General features: G+C 37.9%; 1 non-coding gene across 1 annotated transcript; it reads right to left on the reverse strand.

Annotated features, from left to right (window-relative positions):
• Positions 1-259: 259 nt before the first annotated feature.
• On the reverse strand, positions 260-366 carry LOC149022145 (small nucleolar RNA R71). Its single transcript, XR_016172592.1, has one exon. It is a non-coding gene; the product is annotated as a small nucleolar RNA R71 (small nucleolar RNA).
• Between the last annotated feature and the right edge of the window lie 24,012 nt (positions 367-24,378).

Raw genomic sequence — 24,378 nt, forward strand, 5'->3', positions numbered from 1 at the left:
AATGCTTCAGACTATAGGACAGTTCAGTGGGATGCCAACAGAAGATCCTCATCTCCATCTTAGACTCTTCATGGAAGTAAATGATTCTTTCAAGATACCTGGAGCAACTGAAGAAGCCTTGAGATTGAAGCTATTCCCTTACTCATTGCGAGATAGAGCAAGAGCATGGTTGAACTCATTACCTCCACAATCAGTAGCCACATGGAATGATTTAGTAGAGAAGTTCTTGATGAAGTACTTCCCTGCAACAAAGAATGCCAAGTTCAAATATGATATCACTAGTTTTCAACAACTGGATGGTGAATCTTTGTATGAGGCATGGGAAAGATTTAAGCAGCTCTTGTGTAAATGTCCTCACCATGGTATTCCTCATTGGATTCAAATGGAGATTTTCTACTATGGTTTAAGTGGACAAACTCGATCCATAGTGGATGCATCAGCAAATGGGGCTATATTGGCAAAGTCTTACAATGAGGCTTATGAGATCTTGGAGAGAATGGCCAACAACAACTACCAATGGCCAGCTGAGAGAGGTGCTGCAAATAAGAGAATGGCAGGGATTTATGAGTTAGATGCAGTGACAGCTTTAACTGCACAAGTGTCATCCCTAACTAGTGTGTTAAAATCCGTAAACTTGCCTGCAGCTATACAAACTCAACAAAATACAGCAGTCTCATGTACATATTGTGGTGGGGAGCATGTCTTTGATAGCTGTCCATCTAACCCAGAATTTGCTTACTATGTTGGTAATTTCAGCAATGCCAATAACCCATATTCCAACACCTATAATCCTGGTTGGAGGCAGCACCCTAACTACTCTTGGAATGCTCAAGGACAGAATGTAGGCCCATCTTCCATCCCACTTCGACCTCATCAACTTCCAAGTGCTCAACAGCAAGTGAAAATTCAGCCTGTGGAACCCTCTTCATCAATAGAGTTTCTATTGAAGGAGTATATGGCAAAGAATGATGCAATGATCCAGAGTCAAGCATCTTCATTGAGAAATTTGGAGAATCAAGTTGGACAGCTGGCTAGTGCTTTAAGTAATCGATCTCAAGGATCATTGCCATGTGATACAGAAAATCCTAGATCTCCAGATGCAATAGAAGAGTGCTTTGTTGTGGATGTCCTTGAAGAGCTGGTTTCCGAAGAGTTAGAGATAGAGTGTATTAAAAACCCACTAGAGCTTTCATTGGCAATAGAAATTGAACAAGTGGATGATGAAGCAAGTAGATATATGGATTTGTTAGAGGCAAGACCAGATAAGGCATTAAGTGGGAGTAGATTTGAGTCTCTTGTATTATCTAAGCTTGAAACTAAAGCCCCTAAACCATCAATTGAAGAGCCACCTATGTTAGAGTTCACACCTCTTTCAAAACACTCTCAGTATGCCCATTTGGATGCAGCCAAAACACTCCATGTTTTTGTTTCAGCACTGCTAACAAAGGAGCAAGAAGATATGCTACTTGAAGTGCTGACGAAGTGTAGAAGAGCAATGGGATGGAGTATAGTAGAGATCAACGGGATTAGTCCTTCAGTATTAAAGCTTAAAATTTGGTTGGAGGAATGTTGCAACAGGTACATGACGCAACAGAGGAGTTTGAGTTCAATTATGGAAGGTGCACAAGAAGAAATCATTAAATGGCCTTGGGAACTAGAGCATGCAGTGGATCAAGCATTATTGAGGAGCACCATTGGAGCGGGACAAATCTTCAATCATCCTTCAAGAGGCTTAAAAAGAAGGGAGGTCACTTAAATTTCATTATTTTTAGTTTAATTGTGTGCTATTAGTTCATTAGGTGTTTAATAAGTCATAGGTAGTTCACAATGTGTGATAAAAAATAAAAAATAAAAAAAATGACAGATAATTTGCTGTACATGTATCTTTGATGTGCAGGGAGTGTGGGGAACAAAAAGAGAGTGAGTGGTTGTTTTGCCAAACTTATCATTAAACCAAACTGCTGAACAGAGTATGTTTCAATATCCAGCAGATTTCACTATCTTTGTTGTAGCGATGTTGCCACAATGCTACTACAAAGTTTTGATCCTCAGCTACGGGTCGGGTCTTACATGTTCTGTCAAAAAATTACATTTTCTGTTGAAAATTACATTCTGTGTTCGTTGCTGTAGCAATGCTGCAGCAACACCACAGTGAGGATAAAACCACTCAATTGACCCGGTTTAACCTCAAACCCAACCAACCCATTGTTTCTACACTTCTAAATCTCTCCTAAACCATTGTTGACCCATACTGACCCGAACCTATTTTAAACCACCCAACTTCTGAACCAACCCTTTTAAAACCCAAAAAAAAAAAAAAAAAACTGTTTCCCACCTTTGCCCACCTCTGTGCTACTTTCTTCACCTATCTTGCCTACCCAACCACACCCCTAAATTCCTCTCACTTTCCATCTTCGATTTCCTTCTCCGGTGTCTATCCTTGCGGCACTGATGTTGAGTTCGATTTCTGTGTGCTTAGGGCTACTCGAGTTGCACTCCCTCTTTGCATCAGCTAAGTGTTCACACTCATGATGATGCAGCAGCTCCGTAATTGGTTCAGGGAAGTCTTGTTCTCCTACTTTTTCTCTGTTTTTCCAGTACTTTATTTTTCTTTCTTTCGCTGTGGAGACACTGCTCATCTTACGTTTGGGGGTATGCTTGGTCTTGATTCCAATCATTGCATATGTCATCTTGTCATCTTTATTTTATAGATGTTTTTAGTTGCTTAATTTTTCTTCAACATTCTCTTGTGGTTTACTTTAAATGCTGCATAGGTTGTTCTAGTTGCTAATTTGTAAGTTGTTGTTCAGCATTTTAGAGTTAGGATTTTGTTTATTGTCGGGTCATTCTATTTTGCTGCGTTTCTGATGTTTGATGCTGAAAGCAATATTAGTAGATGTTTTGGGTAAATGTCTTGTGTAGTCAATCTGGGTTGTCATGTAATTGGGATGGTTGTTAATGAATGTGAATGTCAGTGCCTCTTAATCTAATTGTGTTGGAAATCTTAGCACAAGTCTGCTATAATGATCTGATGTCTGCATTTACTCATTTCTGTGATGCCATATTATTGATGCACCAAGTGATGTTTCAAGATCTGGAGAACCTGGGGAAAGTTGGATCAATGTGAGAGTTTTAGGATTTTAGAATTGGTTAAATGAGAACCTTGAGACTTACACATTAGGGGTCCCCATTTGGGTGTTTCCAAGAACTCTATGCATTGTGAATATTGAATGAGGTTTGACCCTTTCCCTTCCCCAAAAGAATAATGCCCCGCTAATTTGGGTTGCCTAGTAACCAGGAATATGCATGTAACCCATGTGTATTTTTTATGTCAACAGTGGCCTGAAATATGAGCATAATAAAAAACAAAAATAAAAATAAAAACAAAAAGAGAATAATGTTATGCTGTTTTGGGCAACCGAGTAACCGGGAATATGCATGTAACCCATGTGTATTTTTTACGTCAACAGTAGCCCGGAATATGAGCATGCAAGGCACTCTTGTTTGTGATCTTGTTGAGTAACCGGGTATCTTCATCACAAATGAGAGATATTCGCGTAAAAAGGCAGGATGACAACAACGATCAAAAAACAAAAACAAAAAACAAAAAAAAAAAAAAAAAAAAGGTTCAAAAAGAATAAGTTTGGGGGTCAAAGGCTCAAAAGAGTATGAAACAATTTCTTGGGGGTGTAAAAGGATATAGATCCCTAATTAGTGGAGAGGTAATCATTTGGTCAACATATTAGATCAATGAACTAAACTTGATGACCATGATTCAGCTGGACTAGGGTGATCTGGAGTAAGATTCTTAACTTTCACACACACACACTTGAGAGCATCCTGATGAGTAAAGTATACATCTAAGTGTTATTGGCCAGACGTGTTGGATCTAAAAAATTAGAAAAAGATTGAGAGGCAACTTCTGTCTAACACCCATCCTATTGCTGATTGAGCTAGGTTATTTGCTTTTCTTTTCTTTTGATTTCTTAATGCTTTCATTAGTAGTTAGTTGGTATTTTCACTTGTCTTTATTGCTCGAGGTCAATCAATGTCTTAAGTTTGGGGGTGTGATAACTCTATGAAATAGAGTTAAGGTTGGTAACTTTATACTTGAGATGGCTTGATTTAGGAGTATTTTGTTTTAGTGATAGTATTCATTAGATGTTGTCTTATTTAGTCTTAACATGTTGCATCTTGTTTAGTTCATTATTGTCACCCTTACATGAATTTCTCTCCAGATTTGTGGATGAATTTGACTGTTTCTCTTTCTCTTGAAAATGTAGGTGACGATCCATAATTAAAGAAGAACATGTCCTCTAACTTTGTTGTAGAGTTGCTACAGCATTGCTATAGCAACGGAACAGAATATTCTCAGATCCAATTCAAATGGAAATGACCAAAAAGGGCTAACTTAAGTGGACAATATTCTTGTAAATACATGATGGTTCTCAGCCGTTGATATCAAAGGAAAAGGTTCTAATCCTACAAGCCAATTTTAACCTAGCACTTTTGGGGGAAAAGAAGGGTACAAAGGAGGAGAGGAAAAGAGGAGAAAAGAGGAGACTCGGCTAAGGCAAGGAGAGAAGAGAGAACGAATGTTGGAGCTCTTGTGGATGCAAGGAGCTGCTAGAGTTGCTGATTTGCTGGAGAAGAAGGCTGGAGCTCGTGTGGAAGCATTGAAGCTTTAGTTTCTTCTTGTTTTTATAACTCTATCTTCTTACTTTCTAGTCTCATGACAACTATACTTGGTTTTATGTATTTGAATTCTGTTATGAGCTAAATCTTTGCTGTGTTGGGATGATAGTAGTACCTAAATCTGAATTTTGAGATGTAACTAATCATGTGTTCTTTAGTTTTATTGCAATCCACTTTTCTATTAATGAATTCAACATGTTATATTGACTAATTTCAGTTCTTGAATGATCTTTCTTGAATAAATGTTATGATTTCATTAATTGGAAAATTAATGGAGTCTTGGTGTTTGTTGAATTGTGTGAGTTAGCATAATCTTTAATTAGGTTGTGTTAATTAGTAGGTTGGGTAGGAATACCCAATTACCTCACATTACCATTGATTGGATTGGGTTTAAATTGCATTCTTAATTCAATTCTTCATAGGAATATGCAGATGTTGATTTAGGATGCTAGCTTATGTGTATTGGAAAATACCATATTGCCATTCATTCCAAGTTCTTGATTTATCTTGGGGTTGTAATATTACTTTAGAACTTGCATTATAAAATTCAAGGGAGGGGAAACTTGATTCCCAACACTCTTTTCACTCACTAAGTTCCCTCTATTGCTTAATCTACATTTTAGTTCCTTAGTTTTAATTACTTGTCATTTGATTATTTAGTTAGTCAATCACAAATCAATCTTGTTAATCTTGTTTAATTAAATTTTACTTTTACATTGAAAGTTAATGATATAATTCTTCGTGGGATCGATACTCTACTTATTATATATTACTTGATTGTGACACATGCACTTGCGTAACATCTTGGTACACAAGCAACAGTAGCCATAGGATACGCTAACTCTAGGGTGAAGGATACTGAAAAGGATCGTCCGAGGCAAGGAATGGAAGTATCTGGAGCTAAGTTGATATAACTAAGTAGAAGACTTGCATTTGGCTAGGCTTAACCCTGACACACACCAGTACTCATACCACTGGTGGTGAGCGATAATGTTGACCTAAACCCAACCATAGAATGTTCGGGAAGGATACCTTGACCCAATTACCGTGGAGAACCCAAAAGATGTGCATCAGAGCCGTGAGGGAAAAGTGACTGAGACCTACCCGAGGGAGTGTGGTGTTCTATCTTAATGCGTGTCTACCAATAGAGACCAGCATACATAGAGTTAGAAGCATATCTGCATTGTCCATTTCATACCATCTTGCATTCTGTATGATTTTCTACCATGTGTTATTAAGGTATTATGGATTGAACTGCCTTGCTGAGTTCTTTTGAATCACTTCTTTTTGGAACATCTTTTGTTAGACTTTCCTGCAAGTACTACTACTACAGACTATGATGGTCAGTATTATGAAGACCAAGTTGATGATTCGTATGGTACTCAAGGTACTAGCTATAGTGACTACATCGGTGAAGACTATCAGTACAAGACTGATACTTATCAGGATTAGTTCGGCTTTTGCACCTGTGTGCCAGCGATGGAACATCGTCTCATCCTCTTTTTGACCTTTTATAATTGAGTTGAGACCTTAGTTGTTTGTTCCCCTTTTTATTTTGGGAACCGGTTGTAATCAACCCCTTTTTTATCTACTTTTCCGCTGCTGCTGTGGAGTGAGTTTCCGCCTCACTCTACATTTTGATTTATTCTATTGGTATCATTTTCCGTACTCTGATTGTATTCTTGAACCTTATTTTTGATTTTTTAATTAATAAATTTAACATTTGATTTAATCTTGTTCATGATTATATTATTGTGAATATGGGAGGACAATTTCCTCGAATACTGGATCTTCAGGACTGTGGATCACACACTTGGGTATTCCAAATAGGCTACCGGCTGAGTGGATGTGACATTAACTACCTTGACTTCCTCAAGCTTCTTCTTTTCCTTGACCTTGCTTCCAGATGAAGCACTTCCCACTAATGCACTCGCTTGCATCAATGCAGTCAAAGTCTTCTTACTAACTCTTCCTTGATTTCCTCGAAATTCAAAAGTTGAATTTCCCTCACTATGGGATTGAACTCTTTCTAAAGAACAAAGACTTACAACTTTATGGGCTGTCAACCAATCTAATCCCAAAATAATGTCGAAATCCTTCATATCCAAAAGCACTAAATCGGCATTTAGATTTCTTCCACAGACAAAAACAGGGCGTGCTTCTAATACTTATTCAAGTTGTACTACTAATTAAGTGGGGGTACTAATCATCAAACATCTAGATAAGTTCTTTGGTGCCATTGTAGTCTTTCTAATGAATGCAAATGATATGAACGTATGAGATGCACTCGTATCTGTCACATCCACCTAGCCGGTACCCTACCTGGCATACCCGGGTATGTGATCCACAGTCCCAAGGATCAAGTATCAAGCAACCATGCCTCCCACATATGCGATAACACAATCATGAACAATAATAATCAAGGTTAAAGCATATAATAAAAGAAATCATGAATAAGATAAGAATAGATAATCAGAGTGCGGAATAAAACAATACCAAATATATAATCAAAAGGAAGGAAGTGAACAGAAATCACTCCCTCAGTACACAGCAGAAAGTAGATCAATCAAAGTTAAAGTTTACATATCCAAGTCTTTAAAAGAGTATAACAATATAAAAGTCTACACTAAGGTCTCCTCGGTCTTATACAAGATATCATCATAGGTATAAACATAGGAGACCAAACACGGCCTTTCCCACACTAAGGTCGAGCTAATCCTGGTACGGAGGGTAACTTCCCTCGGGATCTTCACCATGACCTTCATAGTAGTCAAGACCTTCAGAGTAGTATGAGGAGTCCGGGTTCGTCTTGAGGAAGGAGCCATCAGGTTCTTCAATACCTGTAGAGTATTCTAACAAAACAATTGTACAAAAAGGAATGAGTTCGAGAGAACTCAACAAGGCAGTTATTCAATAATACATAAATCATATGATACAAAACATAACATGATGCAAAATGATATGAAACAGATGATGCAAATATGATTCTAACTCTACATATACTAGTCTCTATGGTAGACATGCTTTAAGTCATAGCACCATACTTCTTTAGGTAAGTCTCAGTCACTCAACACCGGTTGGTAATGGGTCCTGCATCCATCTTGGACAACCCATGGGTGGGGTTTTAGACACCACTCTCTCACATCACCATTTGGTCTAAGTATTGGCGCATGTCAAGGTAAAGCCTAGCCCAATGCAAGTTATCTACTCAGTCGTATCATGTCAGATCCGGATACATCCATTCCTCCCATCCCGGGATCCTTTCCGGTATCCTTCACACTAGAGTCAGAGTATTTGACTCTCTTAAATACGGACTCATCAACCCTATTGGTCATCCACAAATAGTAGACGGGAAGCTCTCACGTCCTCTCACGGATATGACTCACCGGTCTCGAGCGCCCGTGAGCCCAAGTCTAGCTATTTGTAACCCTACCAATGAATGGCCCCTTTCGAGTATCCGCAATGTGGTTTATGTCCTCTCACGGATATAACTCACCGGTCTTGACCGCCCATCAAATCACACTACTACCACGGGTCGTTCGGTCTCAATGCCCTTCCGATTTGGGTTTGATACAACAAGGACATCCTAGCCAACACATCTAGACAAGTCCTATGTATGTCATCCAATAATCCGGGAAAGTGTCAATGGGCATCTTCGGAGAACATCCCATACTATTCCCTTCGATGTCCAAGGACAGAAATGTCAAAAGGACATTCCCCAATCCCAAATCATACTTATCCAATCACATTCTCAGTTTCATCATATCATACATACATGATACTTCATCATATTGAAAGATAAGTCATAACATCACATGATCAATCATATATGAAATTGATAAGAAATAATAATCATGATAAGTAAGAGTATGTAAACATGATACTACTGTCATAAGGTACTTATAGCAGTCACATGATGTTTAAAATACTTCAAGGAATGTAAATCTACCACATTTCCAACATAGCGGCAAGATTCACACAAATCATGTAATTATGACAATAACCATCCTTACCTTAATCAAATCGTAACTAATACCAAGGATCACTTAGAATAGTCCCCAAATCAGTGCTTGCACCCTAGACAACATATGTGCAACATTAGAGAAAGAAACAATCAAATCGGAGGTCAAACTGATCAAATCGAGCAAATACAAGGTTGTTGTAGACATCTGGTCGACTGACTGATAGACTGACTCAGTCGACCAAGTGAATAGTGCGGGGATGAATAGTGAAATTTGATCCGAAACCTAGCTTCCGGGGCTTGCATTGATTCGAAACTTGGAGGGATTAATTGTAACAGTATAAGAACACTATCTAGCAAGTAATTAACATAATCTAATGGTCTAATTAGGAATCCCCAAATTGAAACCCTAAGTTCTAAATACAAGAATCATAGCATCAATTGAAATCAAATGCAATTGCAAGGGAAATTAGGGAATTAGCTAGGGGAATTGATAAGCAATGGATTAGGATTATATGCTAGCATAGCAAATAGACTTAGCATGCTTCATACTTCAGTTCAGGACAAGAATACAAGAAGTTAAGAAGAGAATTAAAGAAATGCATATGCAAGAATCAAAATGAGAGCATAGCATAGGCAAGAATGAAAAGAGATCATACATTTGTAAAGAATGAACACTTGGAGTGGTGGTTGCAAGGTTGCAGCACCAACTCCAAGGTTACAAGAAGAAGAAGAAGAAGAAGAAGAAGAAGAAGAGAATAGAGTAGAATAGAGGATGAGAGAGAGAGAGAGAGAGAGAGAGAGAGAATCATACCTTAGAGAGGAATTCGAGAGAAGAGGCAAGGATTCTTGAAGAGGGTCTTCACCAAACCCAAGAAAGTGCTTTGGGAAGCTCCCTCCTCGTTCTCTGGAGTCCAAATGATTAGGGTAGGGTTCTATTCACGAGGTCCCAATAAGTAGGCTTAAAATAATCAAGAAATTTGTAATTTTCATATTTAATAACCAGTTGATCGACTGGGTCAGTCGACCAAGCAATGACAATAACTTCAAACAGGGAATTGGAAGGCCAGATGGGGTCAAATTTGATTGGGCTTTCTATTTCAAGTCAATCAACAAGTCTAGATCAAAGAATTACCTTCAAATCAAGTCCAGAAGTGCATTAGATACTTCAAATAATTCACCCCTCTTCTAGGTGTAGTTTCTCATCGAACACTAATAGTGTATCCAAGTAAGGGGCATCACTGTCAATATCCATAGGCTCGGAATCATACACCAAGTCTTCAACTGAGAGGGCCCACAAGTCTCTCCTCCTTCCACTCCGGGTCTTTGGACCTACAAACATCGGAGGTTCTAGGTCAGGGTCAGGGTTAGGATAGGGCTGGATTTCACAGTATCAAACAAAACAAAAGTAGGTACAGAAGCGAAGAGTAATGTACCTGTCACTACATCATGACTCACATCGTGTTCAGTACTAGATATACTGAACACTTTTCCCGCTGGAAGGTGTCACATCCACCCAGCCGGTACCCTATCTGGCATACCCGAGTGTGTGATCCACAGTCCACAAGATCCAATAGTTAGAGAAATCAACCTCCCACATTCACAACAATATAATCAAGAACAAGACTAAATCAATGTTTACAATATTATTCAAATGAATCAAGGTAAAGTAACGAGATATTCATCAGAGTGCGGAAAAGATACCAATAGATATATAAATCAAAAGTAGAGTGAGGCGGAATCTCACTCCATGAGTACAGCGGAATGTAATTCGAAAATCAATGGGATTACAACTGATTCTAAAGACAAGAAAGAAAGATATAATCTAAACTAGAGTCTTTTCTACTTTATAAAGGATGTCCTCATAGACATAGACTTCATCGATGATGCTCAAACGCTCCCACTCCACAGTAGGGCTAATCCTGGTAACAAGAGAGACCACTCGAGGGATCCTCACAGTAATCTTCGTAGTCGCCAGCACTTTGCGTATGGTACGCTTCTTCATCTTGCGCTTCCTCATATTGTGCTTCATAGCCATCAAATCCTGTAGAATAGTCTAACAAAAGATATTGTACAAAAAGGAATGAGTTTCAGAGAAACTCAGCAAGGCAAGTTATTCCATAATAGCATAAATAACATAGTAACACAAACAAAGCATAAGATGATATGATTTGAGGCAACAATGTATGTATGAGTCTAACTCTATGTATGCTGGTCTCTATAGATAGACATGCTTTAAGTCATAGCACCATACTTCTTTGGGTAGGTCTCATCACACAACGCCAGTTGGTAGTGGGTCCTTCATCCATCTCGGACAATCCATGGTTAGGGGTTAAGTCACCTCTCTCTCACATCACCGTTTGGTCTAAGTATTGGCGCATGTCAAGGTAAAGCCTAGCCCAATGCAAGTCTTCTACTTAGTCATATCAACTCAGATCCAGATACGTCCATTCCTCCCCTCTCGGGATCCTTTCCGGTATCCTTCACACTAGAGTCAGCGTATCCGACTCTCTCAAATACGGACTCATCAACCCTATAGGTCATCCACATATAGTAAACGGGAAGCTCTCATGTCCTCTCACGGGATGGTTACCGGTCTTGAACGCCCATGAGCCCAAGTCTATCCATATGCAACTCTACCCACAAATGGTCCCCACAATGTGATTCATGTCCCCTCACGGATATAACTCACCGGTCTTGAGCACCCATGAATCCCCATTGCTACCACGGGTCGTTCGGTCTCAATACCCTTCCGATTCGGGTCTGATATAACAGGGGTATAACCTAGCCAAACACTACTAGACAAGTCCTAAGTATGAAAACCAATAATCCGGGAAAGCATCAAAGGGCAACATTGGAAATATCCCATACTACTCCCAATGAGGTCCAAGGACAAAAATGTCAAAAGGACATTCCCCAATCCCAAATCATACCTAAGCAATCACAATCATAATTCAGTCATATCATCCACGACAAATATCACATCATATGAAAGAGTATAATAAGACAATATTAAATAAATAAGGAAACATACATGAGTAAGTATTCTTACAAAATCAAGTACATAAAGTAAATAAAGAAATAAGATCCTAGTGTACTTGCAGCATTCATATCATAATAGAAACTAACATAACAGTAGCAAATCTAAGTAGTTCCCAAATTAGAAACTAAATCTATGCAAATCTATGTTAATATGGTAACAACTTTCCTTACCTTAAATAGATCCGAGAATATTCCGGACGAACAAGAGAATGAATCCAAAGTTAGCAAACAATCCCTAAAATAGCATCACACAATCATTAGGAAGTAGTCCTAAAAGAATAAGCATGATTCGAATCAAATCGGACGAAGAAAACAGATTCTGCAGTTGCGGGTTGATTGGCTGGGTAGCATTGGCATTCGACCCAGGCAGTCTGCCCAAGAGTAAATCCGAAAGTAAAAAGGGAATCTTGATCCGAAACCTATGCTACAGAAACCGGAATGCGACGAAACTTGGAGGGATTGTCTAACACAGTAGTCTAAGCCTAGAAAGCATAATTTAGACATCAAACCACCATTAAAACATTACTTCCTAATTTAGAACCATAGTTTCTATTTTTGTAAAAAACATAGTTTTCATTGGAAACATGCTATGAATGAAAGAGATGAACTAGAGATGATTAGATCTCATTCTAGTACAAGAACACAATAGATCAGAGGTATGAATAATCATAGAGAAGCATCTATAATGCTAGAATGAATCAAAATAGGAAATATTATCATAGTTTAAGAAGAAATCATAAGAATCATGTTAAGAATGAATGAGATTATCATAGTACAAGAGAATGAAAAGAGATTGTAAAGATATGACTACAAGGTTGCAGCATCTTCATCATAATCTCAGTTCAGAGATGAGAGTGATCATAGAAAGAATAAATCATTAACATAAAAGATAGATTACTAACCTTTAATTTAAGAACAAGAGAGAGAGAGAGAGTTTGCAAGATTGCAAGATTAGGTCTTCTTCTTCACTCTTGGAGGCTTGGAGATGGTTTCCCTTCGTTCTCTAGGTGTTATGGAGGCTAGGGATACTAAAATCACGAAGTCATGGGGTATATATAGCAAGATTCTCAAAACAGAAGATTCTATTCGAGTTCAGGAACACTGTGTCGATTGGCTGGGTAGCATTGAGCACTCGACCCAGGCTGACAGCAAAGCCAAAAATAGGGATTTGAGGGTCTTCCACTACTCGGAATCAAACGAAACTTTAAACACATATTCTATAACATACCTAGCATGAAAAAATGGCTTTAAATCATATCCCACCAAGCTCTAAGGTCATCAACTAATCTTCTCTTCATCAAGGTGCAGTCTCTTCTCTATATCCAACACTGACTTCAAGTATGGGGCATCATTTTCAATCTCCATAGGTTCGGAGTCGAACACTATATCATCTACCAATATGGCCCATAGTTGACTTTCACTTCTACTTCGGGTCTTCGGACCTACAATCAAAGAGTATCCGGGTTAAGGTTAGGGCCGGGTTTCACAGAAGGACTAGTGCAGTCTTTTGCTATAGCGGCAGGTAGCTAACTAGTCTTTTGAGGGCAAGCACGTGCAAAATGTTCAGTCTGCTTGCAAAAGAAACAAACAAGATCCCTTGATGTTGCTAAAGGTACTGCCATCGGAGGTTTTTGACTCACATGTCTAGGATTCGCATAAACTGGACTGGCAGCTTGAGCATTCACAACCAGTCTGTTCCTAACAAACTGGCTCTGTTGTTCGGCCTGAACATTTCCAGAACTTTGTCTTGCACTCTTAGGCTGAAAAGTAGGAGTAGGGTACGGTGTAGGTCTTGTGAACTTCCTATCAGTTCTATCAAATAAACCAAGATTTCTTCTCTGTCACGTCCTCCCAGCCGGTACCCTATCTGGCATACCCGAGAGTGTGATCCACAGCCCGAAGATCAGGTATCGAGTGATCAACCTCCCACATAAACAATAACATAATCATGAACAATCATAATAAAAGTGCGGAAGATAAACCATAGATCCAATAAAGAAAGAATGAATCATAAATGAATCAGAATGATAGATATAATCAGAGTGTCAAACAGATAAGTAAAGTGAGGCAAAAATCCCACTCTACAACCAGCGGAAAAGTAGCTCTAAAAGAATAAACTAGACAAAAATCTAATCCCAGTAGCAAGTACATTGGGTAACTAAATTGTTCTCCACTTTATAGACAACATCCTTATAAGTGTAAATCTCATAAATGGCACAAGGACGCTTCCACTCAATGGTCGGACTAAGCATCGTACGGAGCATAACCACTCGCGGAATCTTCAGTGTAATTGTGGTAACCGCAATCACCTTCCTGGAGATATGCCTCTTCGCCTTGCGCTTCTTCATAGGGACCGTCATAGTACTCAGTACCTGCAGGATAGTCTAACAAACATTGTACAATAAAGGAATGAGTTTCAAAGAAACTCGGTAAAGCGATTAAAATCCATAATAACATAAATGGCAGGATTCCAGAACAACATAAATGCAATATGATATGAGACAAGCAATGAATGAATGAATCTAACTCTATGTATGCTAGTCTCTATTGGCAGACATGCTTTAAGTCATAGCACCTTACTTCTTTAGGAAGGTCCGCTCACATCCTCAACCATTTAAGATATCTTGGATTCTCTCACGGATCATTTCACCGGTCTTGAGCAGCCGATTGGTAATGGGTCCTTCATCCCTCAGGACAAACCATGGCAGGGGGTTAAGTCAACACACTCTCTCACAACCATTTGGTATAAGTACTGGCACATGTCGGGGTAAAACCTAGCCAAATGCAAGTCTTCTACTTAGTTACATCAAGTCGAGATCCAGATACGTCCATTCCTCGTCCCTGACGATCCTTTCCGGTATCCTTCACACTAGAGACCTCATAGTCCCTGACTACGGACTCATCAACCCTATTGATCATCCACATATGGTAAACGGGAAGCTCTCACGTCCTCTCACGGGTTGGTTACCGGTCTTAAGCGCCCGTGAGCCCAAGTCTAACCATATGCAACCCTACCAATAAATGGCCCCCACAATGTGATTCCTGTCCCCTCACTGGTTGGTTACCGGTCTTGAGCGCCCATGAATCCCCATTGCTACCATGGGTCGTTCGGTCTCAATACCCCTCCGATTAGGGTCTGACATAACAGGACATCCTAGCCAAACACTACTAGACAATCCTAGATATGTCATCCAACAGTTTAGGAAGGTGTCCAGAGGGCATCTCCGGAAACATCCCATAATATTCCCGTAGTAGTCCAAGGACAGAAGTGTCAAAAGGACACCTCTCCTTTCCAAATCATACTTAAGCATACACATGCATCAATTCATATCATCACATATATGGTAACTTCATATATGGAAAGAAATCAATAAGTACAATCAACTTGTATATAATTGGTAAATAAATCATTCATGAATCAATTAATCATAAACAAGTAATGCTACTGTAATCAAAGTTATACAACAGTAGTATATCATTGTAAGAATCTAATTTAGGAAACATGTCAATGATATTCAAATATAGAAACTAGATTCATGCTATCTATGTAATTAAGGAAATAACCATCCTTACCTTTTATAACTTGCAAAGGGATCCTAAGAAATCAAGTAAGATCTTGGCAAACTTGAGAAGAAGGTCCTAAACAAGTATATACAACATATTAGGAAAGATCCCTAACAGAAAAGATACCAAAACATCAAACACAAACCAATTCTGGAGTTGCTGTACTCATTGGTCGAGTGGATTGGTGGATTGGTCCAATCGTCCACGACCAATGCATACAAGAGCCTAAAAAAATAGAGTTTTAAGATATGAAATCCGAATTTGGTGGTTCAAAAGGGTACTAATCAAGGGGTAAGCTACATCAGTAGTTCTAACATATAGGGGACCTCAAAACACCAATCAAATCAAGACATCAAGATCCAAATTAGGAAACAAAAAGTTACCATAATTAGATCAACCATGGATCTTGATGAATTCGAAATAGAAATCAAAGACAAGAACAATAGGAGGATGGATCATTGCTTCAGGTAAAGGTATCATGAAAACATACTTAGATCTTCAAGGAAAAAGGCTTAGAAGCATAAATCTAAATAAGGAAATAAAACCTACCATATATGTAACTACCATGCTTCATGAAGAACACATAGTATGGTAGAAGAGAACAATTAGAGATTGATAGATCATGGATCATGGAAAGAAAACACAGTAATTAACTACTAAAATGATCAATATAGAAGATCCAAAGAGATCAGAATTCAAATCAGAAGTTTAACAAGATTAGATCATGGTTTGATCATGATTCCTTCAAAAGCTTGCAATGATCATGGTTAAGATCATTGTTCTAGCCTCAAATCCTTAGGATGATCATGAGAACATGTTCAGAGATGTTTGCAACAGAGAATGCAGCATCTCTTCTACTGTCTCAACTCAAAAAGGAAAGAAAAACAAAGATGGAGGAGAAGAAGTGAGAGTAGAAATACCTTTTGATGCAAAAGAAAGAGTTTCGACGAAGATCCGTCAAGAAAACACCAAGGATGCAAGGGAGATGACTTGCAGAGGTCTTTGGTTCGTTCCAAAGAGTTTGGAGGCAGCAAATACGAAGTGGACTCGAGATTGGACTTAAATAGAGCAAGAAAAACCTAATTGCCAAAGACAGCACTCATTGGTCGAGTGGATTGGTCGATCGCCCCCGATCGACCAATCAGTCGACCAATGCTGACAGCAAGTCCAAAACAGGGAATTGAAGGCCCAGATCAAATCCAATCCTAAAGGGGTTTTGCACACAAGTCAAGTGACTTACCTAATAGGTAGAAATGCCTTCAAACCAAGATAGAGAGCACTCCAAGTCCATCAACTAATCCGATCTTCATCAAGATTCAGTTTCCATAAATAGAACTTCATCATCAACTTTCATGGATTCAAAGCCAGACACCAAGTCCTCTACTGGGATGGCCCAAAGCTGACTTCTTACTTTACTCCGGGTCATCGGACCTACAAATAACAAGGTTACCGGGTCAAGGTTAGGGCTGGGTTTTACATTCTCTACCAAGGTCTTTGAAGACGAACTTTCCTTCTTAGATTCTTCAATCTCCTTCAAATTCTGGACTATTTGGGCATAATTCTCAATCAGGAGGATAGTGAAATATGTCTTGATAGTAGGTCTTAAACTTTGAGAAACTTCTTAGCTTTATCACAGTTAGCTCTCAAAGATTCAGGAGCAAAAAAAATAATTCTTCAAACTTCGATGGTACTTCAAGGACAGAGAGAGGTCCTTGCACAAGAGGGAACCTTGGTTGAATGCTTGGGGATCTTCCTTGGCTTGAAAAGGAGACTCTAGGGTTCTTCCCACGTTCTCCAACAATTAAGAGGCAAAATATTTAGGTTTAGACCGAGGTTGCATATATATATAGATCCATAATCCAAAATTAGACAATTCTGTTTTCGGGGCTGCTTTGGTTGATGGTGCTAGGTCGATGGTATCGACCAAAGGGTCTCCCTTTGTCAACTTGCTGAATTTTGGATCTCTAGGGTCAAAACCAACACTTGGGTCTTCAACCAACTTATGAAAAGGTCTGACCTGACTTCCTAGGACCTTCCAAAGATATCAACACTGTACTAAAGGTCCAACTTCAAGGAAAAACATCATTCAAGTCACTTCTTCATCCAAAAAAACGAGGTGTCCAGGTTTAGGGTTAGGTGGGATTTCACAGCGAGTGACCTTGATTGTAGAAAGTCAACTTCATGGTATTTGTTTACTTTTGTGGGGGGAGTTGTCTCTTAGCAGTTCAAATCACAAACATGTTTGGCTTTGTTTATAATTGAGGCTGAATACATTACTGTTGGAAAAAGCATGATAAGAAATGTTGTGGTTGAAATATTTTTTTTTCAAGAATTGAGTTTCAAACAAGACAAAATATGTGGTTTATTGTGACAATTAGAGTGCTATAGACTTGAGCAAGAATTCTATATATCACTCTCGCACAAAGCACATTGATGTTAGATATCATTGGTCGTGTGATATGGTGGAAGGTGAGTTGTTGAAGATTATAAAGATTCACACGGATAAGAATGTCTCTGATATGTTAACAAAAATTGTTATTTGAGAGAAGTTTGAGGTGTGCAAGGAGCTTACACACATGTATTCTTAATAAGGAGTCAATTTATGGTTTCCTTTCTCATGGGCACAAACAGGGAGATTTGTTGGGTCCATGGCCCACCATGTGAGCCCAAGTTCTTTTTTTAAAAGAAAAATAAAATAGGGTTTCTTGATTGTTCACTTTTCAATTTGAAACGTTAGTGCCGCACAAGAAGAAAAACGAAGAGAGAGAAAAGGAAGCAAAAACAAGAAGAAGAAAAAGAGGGGTTTTTGCTTGGTTTCTTTGGTAAATCCAATAGCAAGATTTCACTAGAATGAGGTAAAATTTGAAGGGAATGGTCGTGGCACCTAGCTCTTCGCATCCAAGAGTTAGAATTTTATTCTATCCTAGCTCACATGAAGATCTCTCTAGTGACTTTTCTATATTTTCTCTTAAATTTTGATTTTTTATGATGTGGTTGTGACTTTGTGTTCTTCTAATCTAAAGATGAGGTACTGATTGTATACTCACTATTGTTATTATTTAGTTATAGTGAAAGTTTGGATGGACTCCAATAAATAATTTTTTCCCTTGTGAGTTTTTTCATGTAAAAAAATTCTTGTGTCTATTGTAGGTTGTTTGTTGATTGTTTAATACATTATTTCTATTTATGTTCCTTTAGTTTACAATAGTATTTTGTTTGGCTACCAACAAAAAAAATAAAAGATGATTATCACAACGTTGCTTAGGCTTTTTTTGGTGTCAAATATCATTCTCAATTATGAGAATTTTTTATTGTTTTAAATTGTTTGGCATATATTATCAGTTTTTTTATTTAAAATAATAGAAAAAACTTCAAAATTCATAATAGACTTTTTGACTTTTTGTCTATTATAGATTATAGTGAGAATTTCATTCTCTTCATTTATGTACAAGTTGACATAAAATTTTATAGTTAAGATGAGAGTAATATAGTCAATACGCATTCTTTTATAAAAACCAAACTTCTTCCCTCTTTTCTCACTTGCTCACTATCATTTTCTAACATTTTTTTATTTTGACACTAAACTTATTTTTCATTTCATAATTTATTTTCGACAAAATTCATTAAACCATTTTTCATTATTAACCAATAATGAATTCTTGTACTTATTTCTTTTAAATAGGCATAATAAAGAATGATAATTGATACAAAAAAGAGCCTTAGTCCATAATGGCATTGATGCGTCCAAGATCTACTCAGCCGTTAGATCCCCTGAAAAGGACCTGCAAAATAAAGCGTTAGATGTGGCCTGACCGCTGGGATCGGGAGTCACCTCCGAAGGCTAAGTCAGTTGATGAACTTAATCACAAACTGCTCTGCTAGAGTACAGAGCTAAGGAATGAATAACAAAAATACAATTTAGATAGTAAGCATCTGAGTGTTTTCGTCCGTCCTCCCCTTATGGGTAGGTTGATGTCTTATATAGAGTGTACCTTCGAATCTTCTTCGTTGGATGTATTTGAGCCTTTTTCGGATAGTCGTTGGATCTTAACAGATAGATCCGTTGAGTGATAGACTTCTACTAGTTTGGACTAGTAGAGGACTCCTAGGATAACCCGACTGTTATCCGGTGGTTATCCATATGATAGCGATGATTGACAGCCGCCAAACTTTGCTAGCCATCATTAGGTTAATTAATCTGCTCCAAAAGTATCGGATTAGGGCATGCTTGTGGCTGATTTAGTTTTTAATTAACCTACTCCAAAAGTATCGTATTAGGGCATGCTTGTAGCTAATTTAGTTTTCTTCCTCAGCAAGCTATCTCTTGAACCCAGCTCTCTCGGGATCAAGTCGATTCCCTTCGTCTCGACCAGAGTCGAGGGTCGAACTAAAAATGAATCAAGTTCGATCATATTTTCTCCACATCACACATAATGATGGACACCTCCACAAAAAGTTGTTTGGTACATAAATAATAGTCCACATATCTTTATATAGAGTAATAGGGGTACAAAAAAGGAACGGAAGTTGTAATCAAAGAACGAAAGTTCGTAAATATCGCCCGGTTCGCTACCCGGCGAACCGGGTGAATTGGTGAAATATCACCGAGATCTCTGCGATATTTCGCCCCCCATATAGAAAATTTCGCCTATTCTTTTTGGATATTCTTATTCAATAATTTTGGTAAATTTGATGCCTATCCTAATCTAATACAAATATGTGGTAAATTTAAAATATTTCCTAAAAATTATTCTATTTGAATTCTCCTACTTAGCCACATTTAATATGTTACCTTCTAAAGCCTACATCATTCAGACATAATTGGAATGATTATCCCATTCACTCTGAAGATTCTATTACAAGATTCATTAATAATTTAAATTGTTTCCATAAATTATTTCATGTATACATTCTTCCCTAATCACATTTGGCATGTTGACTTTAGGTAATTTTGCCCACGAGTTTCAGGGGTATTTTTGGTCATTTTAAACCCAAATTCGATGCCTATCCTAATTTGATGCAAATATGTGGTAAATTTAAATTATTTTCTATAAATATTTTCATTTAAATCTCCTGCCTAACCACATTTAATGTGTTACCTTCTAAGGCCTAAATCATTCGGATATAGTTGGAATGATTAACCGACGATTCTATTACAAAATCCCTTCATAATTTAAATTGTTTCCATAAATTATTTCATGTATATACTCTTCCCTAACCACATTTGGCATGTTGACTTTTGAGGATTAGATTACTTGAATATAGTTGGTAAGATTGCTCATTAATCTATACCAAAAAAAAAAAAGATTGCTCATTAATCTTGAAGATTTTGCTATAAAATGTCTTCCTATTTATAAATTATTCTATGTAAATTGTCCTCCTAATTACATTTAGCACATTAAATTTTGAGTCTTGAATCATTGGGATATAATTGGTAAAATTGTGATAGAATCACGAGAGAAATCGCTTAAAAAGTGCAAGAAATCACATAAAATCACAAATAAAAAAATAAAAAATTTTCTGAAATATCACAAAATCTCCAAATCGGGGATATCTCACGATATATCGTTTCTCCCCTGGTTTCGTTTAGCCCCTGCCCAAACAGGTGAATTTCGCCGAACCGAAATATACTTCCATGGTTGTAATCCTATTTGAGTGGCTGCTATGATTTTCCATGTTATCCGTGACTGTCAAGAATTGAGTGCTACTGCGTACTGCCATCACCCACACCGAAACGAACCTAGAGAACACCCACTGCTTCACTGATGGCTTCCAATCTCCTCAAACTCGGGACGCCTACAATGAAGATTACAAAAGCCACTGCTTCATCGATACCTTCAATGAGAACTGTTCTCTTCCCATCTCAACCAGCTCCTTTCAGGCACCGTTACTGTGAAAACCATCATCTCCACCTTTCCTTATTGTCACACAAGCGGTCACTTCATGGACCTTCATTTGTGCAATCTTCACTCTCATCTTATACACCACCCACCACTAAAGAAGAAGCCATTCTCCAAGCCAAGACATGCCTCTCAACCACCTTAGAGAAGCCCATCAACAACCCAAGAGTAGTTGCTGGTAAGCTCAGAAAGCAGAGCCAGCCCAGGTTCCGAGTCGAGATCCCAGTCGTAGACGACTCGGTGGAATCGCTGTCCCATCTCGCTCTCCAGGTGCTCGGAGACCTACCCATCAGGAAAAAAGGCTCACCGCTTAAGATGCTAATCTTATGGCCTGATCCCACCTCCACAGCATTAGCTAACGAAGCTTTCGAGTCTCTTCCACTGAAATCAAACCGAGTTGAACAAATCGACATTTCTTCGCTCACTGATTATGATGCCAGAGTCTTGAATTCCGCCGACGTAGCAGTGTTTTTAGCCCCAGAGGCTTCAAAATTGGATGTTATGAAGGTGGTTAGTGACAGATTATATCCGAAACCCATGTTGATTTTCAATCCCAAGTGGGCAGTTGAAGAAGAAAGCGGATTCGGAGAACTGAGTAGCTTTGTTAGGTCGTTTGAAGTGGTTTATTCTTTCATGGGTTTGGAGGTCAGAGGTGTTCTGACTAGGAAGAGAGGAGTGGTTTTCAGGTGTGTGAAAAATGGGGTTTTCAGTAGTGAGAAATGGGAAGTTTCGGTTGAAGAAGAAGGTGAGATGAAGGTGATTTCTAAATTTAGCAAACGACCCTCCATTGGAGAGGTTGAAAATGTTCTGTATAATCTAATGGCCGCTAATTCTCCGATTTCCAAATCGGCTAAGTTTCTGAGAAATCTGGTGTCGAATGCAAGGGTAAAAAGGTAAGAGTCGACTCAAAGGAACGCATGCGTATTGTTTGTAGAAATTTCTGAATGGCGTTGCCCATTGGGATTTGTTGAATTATTCATGCGCAATAGGGTGTTTGATGTTCGGTTCAAAAAATTTTTAAAGATAATTACAAGGATTTGATTTTTAAAATCCAGGTGCAATAATGTGTTGTTGCTTTACTTACTGGATCTTTTAGTTAGAAAAGGCTGCAATATTCAAGGATCATGTGTTCAGTGTGGTGCAACATTAGCCTCTCTAGATCACATTTTCATTTACTGTCCAGCCAGCAGAACGTTTGGAACTTATCATCTATTACTTGGCGTGATTGTAGTTCAGTTGAAGATCATCTAGAAAACTTGTTGTGTAGTGCAATCTCAAGTCAGGATCAGCAGAGCAAGAGCATTACAATTCTGTCATATACGAAGTGGTTGATATGGAACAGCATCAATGAGAAATCTCATGGAGGTAAAGTGTACACAGCTCATCAGATTGCTCGTTTTACAACAGAAGAATATACTTTCAACAATGTCCATATAACTCATGGAAAGAATAACCAAAAGCTGTCGCATTTCAACTGGGAGCCTCCTCTTAGTAGCTAGTTGGGTCAAAATAAATGTAGATGGCTCTTCACAAAAGATTGGTAATATCACTTAGGCCGGTTTTGATGGAGTAGCTCGGGATTCCCAGGGTCGTATGATATTATGTTTCTATGAAGAATGTGGGACAGTGGGTTCAATTATGGCGGAAGCATTAGCCAATAAGAAAGCTTTAATTTTGGCAAGCCTGTTTCAAAAATCATAATTGAAGGGGATAAGTCGAGTATCATACACGTGCTCAACTCAGCTAGCAAAGCCCTTCCTTGGAAAATTAAGATGATCATTCAAGATATCAAGTTGGATCTTTTAAATTTGTTCATGTGTTGAGGAAAGCTAACAATGTCGCGGATCGTGGATCTCTCTCAATGACTAATAGCATTCACCGACGTTTAATATTCAAATCTTTCAAGTGCTAGAGTAAATCTAGCCTTTAACTAAAATATTACAACTAGCTAGATCTCATTATTCATTGAGAGATTATCTCAAGGAGAGGAGCCCAAAGCTATTAATATGTGTATCTGAACGAATAATTGAATAAACTGTTATAAAATAAAGAGAATATATCAGAGACAAAGAAGAAAACTAGAACAAGATCAATCAGAAGTAATTCATTCAATTGAGTGCATTAAATATTTATAGTAGAATGAACATTTACTCAGATATGGAAATACAATATATGATTCTTGAACACAATAAGATATTCTTGATATGGAAAGATAGATTGTCACCCAAAATAGAATGTGCATAGAATGGAAATATTGACTGCTAACATTGTGTAATGAGATGATTGTGATCTTCACCAATATTGCATCCTGAGGTAGTTGAGATCTTCAATTGGAAGTACAATCTCTTTGGGGTAATGGACATTCATAATAAATATTATTTATAACACTCCCCCTTGGATGTCCATCAATAGATAATGTACCTCGTTAAAACCTTACTAAGAAAAACCCTGTGGGAAAAAATCTTAGTGAAGGAAAAAGAGTATACATATCTAAATAATACGTATTGGTAGCTGCCTCATTAAAAACCTTACCAGGAAAACCCAATGGGACAAAACCTTGGTTAAGGGAAAAAGAGTGCAGCACGTATTTTACTCCCCCTGATGATAACATCATTGAGTATCTTTGAATACGTACATTCCATTATCATATACCAACTTCTCAACATTTGAAGTAGGCAACGCCTCAGTAAATAAACCTGTCAAGTTATCACTTGAACGAATTCAATGAACATAGATTTCACCATTTCATTGAAGATCAAGAGTGAAGAAGAATTTCGGTGAAATATGCTTCGTTCTATCTTCTTTGATGTATCATCCCTTCAATTGAGCTTTGCATGCAGCATAATCTTCATATAATATTGTTGAAATTCTTTCTTCTAATAGAAGATTGCATGTTTCATGAATGTGTTATATCATTGATCTAAACCAAATATAAAATAACTAACATTCACTTGTGAATAAATAACCTGTTTGAGATCTAGTTGTATATAGATTAGATAAAAATCTTGCATCTGCATAACAAGTAAGTTGATGTCCACATTCATAAAATAATATAATGTCAATAATTTCTCAAATATACTGAAATAAACGTTTTATAACATTTCAGTATTTTCGTATTGGAGAAAAGATAAATCTTGCTAATACACTTATAGAAAATGTTATATCCATTTGTGTATTATTAGCAAGATACATTAATGCCCCAATTGCACTAAGATA

This window comes from Hakea prostrata, chromosome 3 (assembly GCF_041222555.1).
Source record: "Hakea prostrata isolate BN-2017 chromosome 3, UWA_Hpros_2, whole genome shotgun sequence".
Taxonomy (NCBI): domain Eukaryota; kingdom Viridiplantae; phylum Streptophyta; class Magnoliopsida; order Proteales; family Proteaceae; genus Hakea; species Hakea prostrata.